Here is a 13,043-nt window from a genome sequence, read left to right as displayed (position 1 = left end):
TCCCTTGCCAAAATTGGTTTGAAGAAGATCCTCCCTATCTTTCAATGCTATCTTCCCATCTTTTCAGCAAATAATTCCCTGCCGTATCATATTATTAAATTCATTGCAATCTTTTCTAGTGTGTGAAGCATCATCACACCAAATGCATCTTTGTACATATCCTTGTTTTGAAACATTCTTCGAATTGTTTATAGAAGTATTCTCTTCAAGTCTTGCCAATTTGATTTGAAGATCTCGCATTCCTCGTATAATTTCTTCCATACCCATATCTGCTTTCTTTGACAAGGATGTCGAAGGTTGAACTGTAGGCATTGTCGGTGGTGTTGTACGTACTGGAGCTTTGAGTGCTTGTACTGTTTTCGGAATATTACTCCTATCCTTCCTCCTTTCTTTTTTTGTAAGCAACCCCACCGCATCTTCAACGTTCTTCCACTTCGTTGTCAATCCTTCATCTTCTTCTTTGTCTTCAAGAAGGGGTTCTAATTTCTCTTGCAATTCTCCATCAGCAGCTTGAAGAAATAGATCAACTTTGTTCGGCTCCAATGTCAATTTTTCTACCTTCGATAATTGAGAGTACTGCCTCTCAAATTCCCTTAGTAGCTCTGTTGCTTGCAAATTCTTATTGGGCCATTCAATCCATCCCAGAAACAGCTTCTTAGTAACGCGATCAGCATCTTCCAAGAAATATTCGTCTTTCAATGCATGTGAAAAATCCTCCCATGAATTCCGACAACGATCCATAATCGATGTAATGTGGTCCCTTATCTCCGGTATCGTGGCAAGTCCAAATAGTGCAACCATTTTTTTCTCAGAAACCCGATTTAATTCCATTTCACGAACATAACATCTTAAATACCTTGAAATATTCCTCCCATCAAATTGATCAATTTTATTGACCACTGCTTGCAATGCTTTGGTTGCCAAAGCTTCCTTTCGATCATTGCTTTGTTGTTGCTGCATTGACAATGAGAAGGCTTGAAACAAACTAGCAATAGACGGATCCATGTGCATACCTTGTCCTTTAGAAGACTCTCCACCAGAAATTTCTCCCAAAAATCCTTCAAAATTTTTATTTTCATTTTCCATAAAAATAAAGATAAAATCAACCGAAATCCAATACCTTCCACCTCAAGCTTTCACGTCGGGCTCACCACTTATGTCGTATTACGTGCTTTCCTGCTCGAGAACGCGCCGGGCGTCTGGTTGTAGAAGGTAGTATGGAGATTCACCAATAGTCAAGCAGTCTATCAGTTTTTGACTGCTGGAATATAAACGACTCTAAGAATACACCGTAAATCTATACGGATGCCCTTTGACTGCTTGTCGAAGTCCTTTTTGCCCCAGCCGGTAGGTCTCTAGACGTTACAGAGAACCCCGAACAACCCAATCTGCTAATCTCCGATACCGCTTTGTACTTAGGATCTTGTATCCACTGATTGTCTTGTTAGATTAACCCAATAAATTTCATGCACTCCACATACTCAATCCTATAGACATCCTTTTAATTCTTCAATCACAGACGTAACTCGATTTCACAAAACAGTCAAGAGTAATCAAACCCACTTCATTAAAAAAATCCCGATTCACCATTACAACACTGACTTCAGCAACGATTGCCTCAGTCTTCCCAAAACCTTATGAAGAAGAAAAAACCCAATTCTCTGTCTTTTCTTCCCGGACCCGAAGCATCAAGCTCCTCTTCAATCCCCTGATCTTCAAAAACCTCCAATGAAAACCGAACTGGTAACCTTGCAAAAGCTTGAAAACTAGCTCCCCCCTCGATTCCCCTAATCTTCCTTATCTTCTAAATTTCTTCAATCTTCCGTCTTAGATCCGGAATTGGCTCCCACCTCAAGCTTGGATCCGAAATTGGCTCTCGCCGTCAAGCTTTCTCCTCCGTTTTTACCTTTAAGAAATCCATTTACCGAAAACAACGTTCCTTGAAACGGCACAGAGAACAAGACAGCCTGAAACAGAATCGAACCCCGTAATCGGGACCACATTGAGTCGCCCGACCAATTCAAGTCCTATATTGGGAAAGATGCCCGTAGTAACCTGGATGTTCCCGTAATTGGGTCAAATTGGTCCTCGCATCAGATTGGCTAAGACCCGAAGTAAGACTTGGATTTCCCGTAATTAGACCACATTGAGTTGACCGGCCAATTCAAGTCTCATATTGGATAAGAGGATCCGGATTGGATTATCGAAATTGGATCCAATTGGCTCCTCGAACCCGTCGTGTGAATTGGTCCTTCTCTTCTTGCTGACTCCCGTTATTGGAATCGAATGGAGCATTTCAATATGCCCCGGTTGACTGTAACGGAGTGACTGAACTTGACCACTCAGTATTTGTACTGGAGTTGATCGATGCTCCCAATATTCAAGGTAACTGAATATTAATAAAATTCTCCTTTCTTTTTATTTTCACTGTATACTCATGTTACAACACGACAACGTTTACGTGTTCTTCAAGCTCGTCACGACTTCCCAGCAGCAGGACATTTCGGATATAATAAGACTTTGGAGCTGATATCTAGGGATTTTTGGTGGCCTCAAATGTGGAAAGCAGTCAAGGATTTTGTAAAATCATGTGATATTTGCTCGAGATCAAAAACTCCTCGTCATCGACCTTTTGGACTTCTTCAGCCATTACCCATTCCAGAACAATCATGGTCTTCTGTTTCTATGGACTTCATCACGGATCTTCCAATCTTAGGTTCTTATGACTCTATATTCGTGATAGTAGATCGTTTTACCAAGATGGCACATTTTGTACAATGTACAAAATCTATCATAGGTGAAGAAATAGCTAAGCTCTTTCTTGACAATATCTATCGCTATCATGGATTACCCAAGGATATTATATCAGATAGGGGAACTCAATTTGTATCAAGATTTTGGCGGACTCTTTTCAAGATTCTTAAAGTAGATATAAAACTATCTTCGGCATTCCATCCTCAAACTGATGGACAAATGGAGCGTGTTAATCAAGATTTGGAGCAATATTTAAGATGTACCATTAATTACCAACAAGATGATTGGACAACTCTTTTGCCATTGGCAGAGTTTGCTTACAATAACACGGTACACTCTTCTACAAAACAAACACCTTTCTTTGCTAATTATGGTTATCATCCATGACTTGATACTTTTGACTTTTCAAAAGTTGATAATACTGTTACGAAAGATTTGGCAATTCATTTATCAGAGCTACATGCAACGATGAAGGTGCAGTTAAAAGAGGCTTAAGAACAACAAAAGGCCAATGCGGATGTCTATCGAAAGGAATAACCATCATTCGTCTTGGGTGATAAGGTATGGCTACTTCGTCGTAATATCAAGACCACTCGTCCTTGTGACAAGTTGGACTATCGAAGGCTGGAACCATTTTCTATTTCTGCACAAATCAATCCAGTTGCATATCGTTTAGATCTACCAGAGTCAATGAAAATCCATGCAGTATTCCATGTGTGTCTTCTTGAACCATACAAGACAGTGGACATACCAAGAAGATGACAAGCACCACCTCATCCTATAGAAGTTGACAATAATGAAGAGTTTGAAGTAGAAGAAATTTTAGATTGAAGGCGGCGCCGAAATAAATTAGAATATCTTGTCCATTGGCGCGGATATGGTATTAGTGAACGCACATGGGAGCCATTAAAGAATCTTGCAAATGCAGCAAAGGCGGTGGAGGCTTTTCTTCGACGACATCCACTAAAATCAAGATGAAAATCTTCTTTATAAAAGAAACAATATCTATGCAAGATAACATTCTACTTTCAATTCTTGTTTATAGCTTCGTTGTAGTAGTGGCACTCACGAGATGGAGAACCAACAACCAACAGATTCAACTCAAGAGCCTTCATTTGCTGACCTATCGGACGAGACATTACGATTGTCACAACCTTTAAGACGACGCAATCGAGATGAAGATCTTCAAGAACGACATGTTCTTCTTCGAATAGATGGTGAGATACAACACGTTTGGTATCATGATTTGGGAAGGGACTCTCGATGTTTGGTGATTTTGCTAGAGGTAGGAACAACTCCTCATGGTGTTCCAAATATTCTATTCGAATGAAGTTACGAAGGCCTCAACAATGATCAAATAACTGGGTGGTCTTCTCGCCCTAGTATGGGACACTACCGATGGTTGAGAGGCCCTATCAATCATCTTCGAAGAGAACAGAGATCAGAGTATGTGGCGAATACAATTCGTCACATCATAGATTTCTTCAACATATGATGACCGCTCCTCGTGGAACTCGTCCCTAAAAGGGGGGATAATGTCACGGCCATAATCATGTAAGCTAATAATTACATATAGAAATAGGTAGAAGTAAGTAAAAGTAGATAAAAGTAAGTTAATTCTATAATATTTAATATGAAAGCTTCCTATAAACTTCTTAGATGCTACTTTGACTTCATAGGTGTTTTTAATTTACTTTTTGGATTAGAAACGTGGTCAACAAGTTGGCCATGTGCCACACATGTTGTTAGCTTGAAGATCAAGCTAACTATGTGGCCCACACTTAGAAAAACTTGCCTTGTAAGTCAAGGCATGTGTCCTACAAAGTCAACACATATTAGAGGTCCTATAGAACGTCGCCACGTAGCCCCTAGTTAGATAGTATATATAGAGACAAGAGTGAAGGCTTCTTCACTCTTGTCAACTCCTTTCTTGCTTCTAGTCTAGTTTCAAGGGTCTCTAGTTTTCTTGTCTTTTGGCAATAGCCATTCTAGTTCCTCTTTTAATATATATACTTGTTTATATATATTTTTTTACCTCTCTTTGAGTGAAGGCTCACTTGTCTGAATTGCTTTTTTATCGAGTTCTTATCCTTGACACTTGAAAATGGAGGAATTTATACAATGGCTTATAATAGCCTTACAAGAGATACGACACTACTTATTTACCACATAAAATCTACAAAAGCAATATGTAGATAACCACTAGTGATACAAGACCTTCCAAGAGGGTGATCAAGTATTACTCTCTAATCCCAACTTGCCACTTATTACATCAACCTAAATTCATATACTAGTACCTTGGTGGCTTGGACCTTTTTACATTTCTGCAATGATTTTTGATGTTACATATTGCTTCAAGCTTTCACCACATATTTAGATCCATCCAATCTTCCATGTTTTGCAACTATAGGAATTTCATATTGAACCAAAGAGCTTTTTGGATTGACACCAAGCACCACCACTTCCACTAATTGTAGATTATGACTAATAAAAATATGAAGTAGATAGCATTTTGGAGCATCGCTACCTTTGTTGTGGCAATAAACATCCACAACTTCAATACAAAGTTCTTTGAAAAGGTTATTCCATTCATGATGCAATGTGAGAACCTACACAAAACTTCGCCTATTACCAAGAGACAATTTGGAGATACTATTGAGAGCAAAACAAGGACATTCCACATTAATAAATGAGAATTAACTTTAATAAGGTATAGATAAGATATTTGTATTACTGACACATAAGAATAGATAGTTAGAACCATGTTTGAGAAGTTATGAAAGTTTCTAGAATTGAGGTTATGTTAGTAGACTAGATAAGATCTACCATATAATCTTTTAGAAAAGACATAAGGTGGTTATCTAGGTGGACCTACCATAGAACCTTCTAGGAGGAGTTTAAGGTGGTTATTTAAGTGGAGTCTATCATTTAGGAACATTCTAGAAAGTCTAGAGTAGTAGAACAAAGCGTAAATAGGACTGGCTGGGGCCTTTTGGAACATTTGATCAAGTATGGCTTTGGATCCTTTTTCTTAATACAATTAGATTTTATAACTTTTTATTTTGTTCTATTTTTTTTAATTCTAATTGCTTGATTTTATCTTTCGTGTCTCATTCTGTTTAGTTTTGTTTAATTTTATTCTACTTTAGTTTGTCCTACCTTGTGATGAGATTTTATGTTGATATAAATTAGAAGGATCTTTGACACTTGAAATACATTGATCATGTTTTAAAAGGCTTGGAAATACATTTGGCTTGTCTTTGTGTTTCAATAAACCTCCAAAATAGATATAATGGCTCCATAATAAATTTTTGGAATATTAAGCTATTTACTACACAAGATTGCATGCTTGAAGATTTTATGTATTCTTGTGGTAATAAGTAGATATGCAAAAAGCTTATCTAATTCAAAGATCTATAAAATAAAAAATTTAAGAATAAAAAAATCATTTTCATAATTAGTGCAAGTTTTTAGAAAAAGTTAAATTAAAAAAAGATGCCTTAAAGTATTGAAATTTATTTCAAATACTTAGAGTTTGTTATAGTCCTTGACCTTTTTAGAATACAAATGAATGACCACTATAGATGCTAATAATTAAATTGCAAAGCTTCTCTCACTTTACAACCTCTATATAAGAATCTTTATTAGATATTTATATTTATATTTATATATTTCAAAATCAGACGTAGTAATTGAGGTCAGAATATGCAATTTGCATCAAGTCTAAGTAGTACTCTTGATAATTCTTTGGCACACAATCCTCACTTTTAAATTAACTTAAAGAAGATTTTTATCATAATAAGTTTGGTTTATAACCTCTCCTTTGATCCTTATAAATGGCAATGGCAAACAATATTCTTTAATTACTCAACAATACAAAGTTATCAAATTACTATGGTTGACAAATCTTAGCTTTGACAACTCCACACACTACACTCTAAACTTGGCATGATTACATTTGAGTCCAAAGTGGCTACATATTGATATGGGATCTCTATAAACCTGCTAAACTTCAAACTTTTCTTAAACAAATAAACTCTAGGGGCCTACTCTTAAATAGTTGGTATGCTCACTCTTAAGTCATTGATGGAATTTTTCGGAGATGGTTGTTGTCATGGTAGCACTTTTAAAACACTTGAATATTGTCTTTGATTATGCAAGGATGCTAGACAAATTTGGAACCATTTTGGCCTAATCTAAATTAATCTTAATCACTACTTGCAATTGTCATAGAAAGAGATTCTCATTGAAACCCCTCCTGGTGCACGTATATTTCATAGATATACACCTGCCACTCATTGCCTTGATATGATGGGGGACACTCATCGTGCTTCTATCTAATGGCAAGTTTGGTGTGCTCACAGTAGGCTCAGCTTTATTGCAAAAGATACAGATATAATCCTAGTTATACACTGGGCATGGCTAGAAACAATCTTTCTAGACATGAACTGGCACAACATTCTAAGTTATTTCGATTCATGTAGTGGGACTAAAAAAATCGCCCTCGCAGCAAAGTTTAGAAATACTCGGTATCATAAGCAAATCTTCTGCTCTAGCAATTTGTATTCACCTATGTAAAAAACTATCGCCAAGGCTCATCGACTTGCCAACCCCATGAGGGACCAGGTCCGTTTCATTCCAAAAGAAAAGAAAAAGAAAAAAAAAAAAAAAAAAAAAGTTGCATAGTGGGAAAGAAGGAGGAAGATTCGGGGTTTAGTTGAGATATCCCGAAATTAGGGCCGCCAGGAAGGAAAGAAAGAAGCGTAATGCCACTCCCTTACTCCACGTTGCCTACAATGCCACCAATTCGAGTCTAGATCCATGCTATCGACGATGCCGCGACGCCTTCGATGTTCATCGCGACGGCATGCATTGCATGCGGGCTGCAGTTGACCTATAATCACACCATCCCCTGATGATGCCCAAACTCTTCGTCGGCGCGTAAGGTACCTGTCGCTGAGACCACGCCGACTACCCATCTGCGGCTATCCATATTTATGCAGCCCCAAGTCCACATTCTGCTGCTGGATTCACTCATTCTCCGATAATTCCGCCGGATAGACAAAATCGCCGTAGCCTTTTGGGAACCTAGAGACCCCCGCTTAACACATCGCCCGGCTTCTTGTCCGGATTTGAGTGGTTCCTCATGCTTCACGAGCAGTAGGTGTTCATGACCCGTTCCACGTACCGCGGTAACTGGGCTTCGAAACAAATTTCAACCACCTAAAACTTAAATGAGGGGGCGGAGTTGACCTCCCATATTTGGGCTGTGCAGGTGGTGATTCCTTGCACGGTTGCACATTGAAAATAAATGCACCCCCCCCCCCCGAGATCGTGATTGTAGGAGGATAAAGAAGTTTTTGCATTGCTTTCGCGATAGGGTAGCTTTCGAGGGGGTGCATCCGATTCATGATCGAACGGCACCGAGTGCGGATGTTAACTCGACAGGAGCGCGGCAAAAAAAAAACGCATCACATGAATCACACTCGCTGTGGATGCGTGGAGGCGCAAACGATGCGCGCATCGTCTGCTAGCGGTCTCATTCAGCTGCACCGCCCCTTGCTGCACTAATCCATGAGGACGAAGTACCATTCGCATGATATCGATAACATGGCACAGGAATGTGACAGCGAATCTTCTGTCCCCGCTTCCACCCAATACATCTCCCCTACTACCATTGCTAATATAGAAATTGACCCTGTAATTACGTAAGATCGTGACAACACCATGAAAAGGTCGGCTTCGAGTGCCGATTGCCAGCACACGCTAAGATATCTGACATCGTGCCACCGCAACTCGGCTGAGAACAGACTGGCCGAATATACTTTGTTGCTCGACTGTTGTTCCCGACGCTTTCGTCGCTGCTTCACCAGATCCATGAAGCTCGATCCCAGGACATGGAATTGACGCTGCGGTGAACCGGCTCATGTCCGGGTTTCGTAAGATTTGTGGGCTCGACGACAACATCCGCGACAAGTGTCGAATACCTACCCATTGTTTGCGTGTGTGTATCTTTCTGTTTCTTTCCTGGTAGATTACTGAGATTCGCAGTCAGTGAACTGGGTTCGAAGATGATTGACAGCACGAGGACGATTTATCTGCTACAGTCGATCACATTCATGCACCGCATGCGCTTCCGAACCATGGCTCATTCTTCAATGGCTTCAGATTTCGGCGCCGCTGCATGCGTTACGGTGCATCCCACGGATGGTTGCAAGCTTCGATGACATGTATCGGGGATACTTTCCTTTTTTTTTCTTTTTTCATGCCTTTTGTTTTCCTATTCTCAAACTAAGCCATTTTCTATTGCGAAAGACGGTCCTTTTTATTCTCATTTCGTGTCGAAAACCATGGCTCTGATATCGAATATGAGTTCCTGGAAAGACATGTTTCAGGGTAACTTGTCTAGAGTAATTGACTTTCATGTTGTATATTCTTATCACTTCATTGGATTCCAAGTAAAAGTACAAAAAGCCAATGACGGTTAGCGAATGTACAAAAGGGAAGACTCCAAGGCAACAGACAAAAGTTATTGAAGGTTTGCAATGAGCTTCACATGCATTATGTGTGCAGGTGTATGAGGTCATATATGTGTAAGGTGCATGAGGATTTGTGTATATATGTATATATATATATATATATATATATACATGACCTCATAAAATTGTAATGTTGTATTTTTAAGGCACGTGCAAATCTCAATCAGTAACACAGTGCAATATTTATATTTACATATATTCTTTTTTTTTAAAAAAAAACTTGGGATATTTGTGTTGAGTAGAGTGATTAATTGTCTCCTGGTTATTCTGCAATAATACTACTTACAGTATATGAGTAAAAGTAAAATTTAAAAAGTTGAAAAATCACATGTTAGAGTATATTTTATCATTTGACCTCTTCAAACATGCAAGTTAAACTTAAATCATTACTTGTGCATATGTACTTTCGAGTTATTAAATTCACAGGATTTTTATTTCTTATTTTTAAAAAACATGTCATTCATAATTCATTTTGGTGTTCATGCAAAAATATGTATGTATGTATGTATGTATGTATGTATGTATATGCACACCGCTATTTCAAAATGAGAGATAAGATATTAAACGAGGGGTTGATTTTATCTGAAGGAGCAAATTACAATAACAATAATAATTTATACAGGCTTGCTTTCTAAAGTTCTTGAAATTTTCAAATAAGATAAGTTCTTGGGATCAAAATTAATATTGCTCTACTTATTCAATTTACATGTATTTTACAACCATTATGTACAATAAATTCATGAATATTTGTAATAATGTAAAATGAAGAAATCAAAAATTACAAAACAACACAACACAAATTTCTCCTTTGATTGTAATGATATTGTAGTTTCAAACAGCTGCAAACTACAGAAAACCACTTCATTGCAACAAGGGAAGTGAGGAAAATTTTATGGACAGTGTGAGGCTTCTTCAAAAGACTGCTGAAATGGGTAGTACAAAAAAAAGAGCTTCTTTGGTACAGAAACAGTGGGATTGGGTGGGTGGGGGGCTCATGTTCCATGTGGAACATGACACGTCTGATCTGTTAGAACTGTTCACCTATTTTTGGAAAGTGTCTCCCCCTCTGACTGACCCCATGTACTATTCACCTGTAGGGGGGCTGAGTTTCATGCTGGAACCGACGCCCCTGTCATGTTAGAGAGCACCTTCAGTATTAAAAATTGTTGGAGATGGTGGTCCTCACTGACCAAGTCTTTACTGATCCTGAGTACACCAGCACACATCACCTTGGAAGTAAACAAAGTTCAATATCTCAACTGGATGATTGTATACTTTGAAGAAATTTTTTTCTTTTCCTTCCTTTCCTTTCCTTTTCTTTAACTTTTCCCTTTCTCTTCTTTCAATAAAAATCCAAATGTTAATTCCAGGCTCATGTATGTATAGTTCAAACATTAATATCTAACATCATAACATTATAACATTGAATGAGCTCTGAAAATATATCAAGGGACTTTCATACAGTTATAATGTCCCTTGATATATTAATAGGATTTATTTACACGGTGGATTAACCCAAGGTGTGACAAGAAGGGGTTGTTTTTTTTTTTGATGATTATGAGGGTATGTGTCTTAAATTACGAAAAAAAATTGATTAATTAACTCCAGAAGAGAGCCCTATGCAAAAAAGAAAAAGAAATAATAAGAAACTCAGAAAAAGACAAGCCTAGTTCTCACACGTAGATGGACACCGCCTCGCTTTTGTCCAGCTCGCACGAAATGGACCCCGGGGGGAGGATGACATGGCAGAGGTGCCATGTGGGCAGCAAGTGCCAGAGAGGCAGGCTTCCCATGCAGGTCACATTGGCAACAGAGTCTCCTCCGCACTGAACATGAGTTGCGGAGGGACGGGAAGAGCGTGGGACCCAACCCGACCCGGCCCGTCCTCATGGAGGGAGGTGAAGGGAACCCTACAGGGCCAAATTGACAGACACATGGCCAAGTCAGCCCTACTAAGTACCACTTCGTCCCTTCCTATCGTTTAGAACCTCAAACGACAGATTCCAGGGCTGGTACCGAATAATCAGCTACGGGTTCGATTCTTCATGGTGGCCACAAGGATTGGCTGCAAGGAGATCGATCACTTCATACAAGCTTTTTTCCTCCCCCTTGAACTTTTTCGCCATGCTCATTAACAACGTATTGAACTGTTGAGAAGAAGAAGAAGAAGAAGACGGTGATGATGATGAGGACGATGGTTTTGATTCAAAGGCTGATTTCCATGTATGTGAAGAAAAAAGAAAAAAGAAAACATTAGAATAGCAAACCCAAAGCAAATATAAATAAAAATAAATAAACTTTATCATGTTTGTGTAGGCAGCCCATAGATGGAATATTCATGGATGGCCAATCTGGACCAGGTCAGTGCAATGTGAAGTCCTTGATTTTAAGGTCTGGTGTTTTCTCATTGGTCACACATGAAACACAAAAGTATCATTGTTGTTTGTGTGTGTGTGTGTGTGTGTGTGTTTTTTTCAGGATTTTTTTTGAAATGTTTGCATGAAAATGATAGCTATGAACGTTATTTTGACAGTTAAGTTCTAAAACTTCTCTGCGAAAATTGTGGTTTCACATATGCTTTATTTTTTCCTGATTTTCTTTTTAATGTTCATGTACTCGTCTTAAATTTTATACTTTGCCATGTGTACACACAACATTTCAAATTGGAAATCAAATTATATATATATATATATATATATATATATGTGTTTTGCAACAATGCATACAAAAGAAAAGAAAAAGAAAAAAACATATATGAACAGAAGGTGAGTCAGCTTGATTGATTCCATTCAAATAAAATTCATGAGCGGACATAGACACTCCTAAATACGTTGTACAATACTCCAGTATTTTCACTGTAATCTGACAAAGTTATCAAACATGTGTAAGCATGTCTCTTTTCACAACTTTTCAAAAACAAATGTATGTGTTATGGGAATTCTCGTGTACACGGTTTGCAACCTCTTCCTCTTTACAGAAATTTCCCAACAAGGGAAATTTGCAACCTCTTTCCCTCCACCCCTTTAAAGAAATTTCTTTCTCCGCCTTCCCATCTTTTCTTTTCGAAAGGGAGGTGAAAGCGGGTGTAGCAGCCGGGAATTGCTGACATAAGCCATGCTGGCAGCATGGTTTCCGCACTGGTGGGGTGGCAGTAATCCTACCCTGCCTGAGTCAGCATGAAGCGTCGGAGGTAGCAAAGGGGGAAGGACCAGCCAGGCCAAGCCAGGTCAGCACAAAGTTAGGATGAAGTGGCACTCTCCCGCTATGTGAGAGGCGGCAGATGAATCATGTTCCAGACAGGGGATCTGATGTGCATGCATCGTCTTCTCTCAATCACAGCCATGGGAATGTTTCCTTTATGGCTCCCACGGGATTGATGCTCCCACGCGTGTGGGTTTGTCTTTTCCCCCCACCACGGTGACCCAAACTTGGAAGAAGCTCAGTGGCTCGTGCCACTACAAATATGCAATCCAGAAACGTAATATATATTCTAAAAAGAGGTGGACGTAGAGTTTGTTTCTTCAAGACCATTGGGGTAAGTAGTGAATAGCAAGGACCAATAGAAAGCTGTTAGCTCCACAGTAGACCTGACTAGGCATCATTGCAGGTGGCGCCAGGCCTTTTCACGGGGGCTGCGGCATTACTTAATTCATAAAGTGGACCTTTGTACGCTCAACGGTCTGCATTCCAACGTGTACCATCATACGTAAATGTATCGTATTTTACATACCAGGGAATCTTCTACGTATG

Source organism: Physcomitrium patens, chromosome 19, assembly GCF_059467195.1.
Source record: "Physcomitrium patens ecotype Gransden chromosome 19, ASM5946719v1, whole genome shotgun sequence".
Classification (NCBI taxonomy): Eukaryota; Viridiplantae; Streptophyta; class Bryopsida; order Funariales; family Funariaceae; genus Physcomitrium; species Physcomitrium patens.
The sequence above is the reverse complement of the archived record's forward strand: the minus strand, read 5'-3'. Positions refer to the sequence as shown.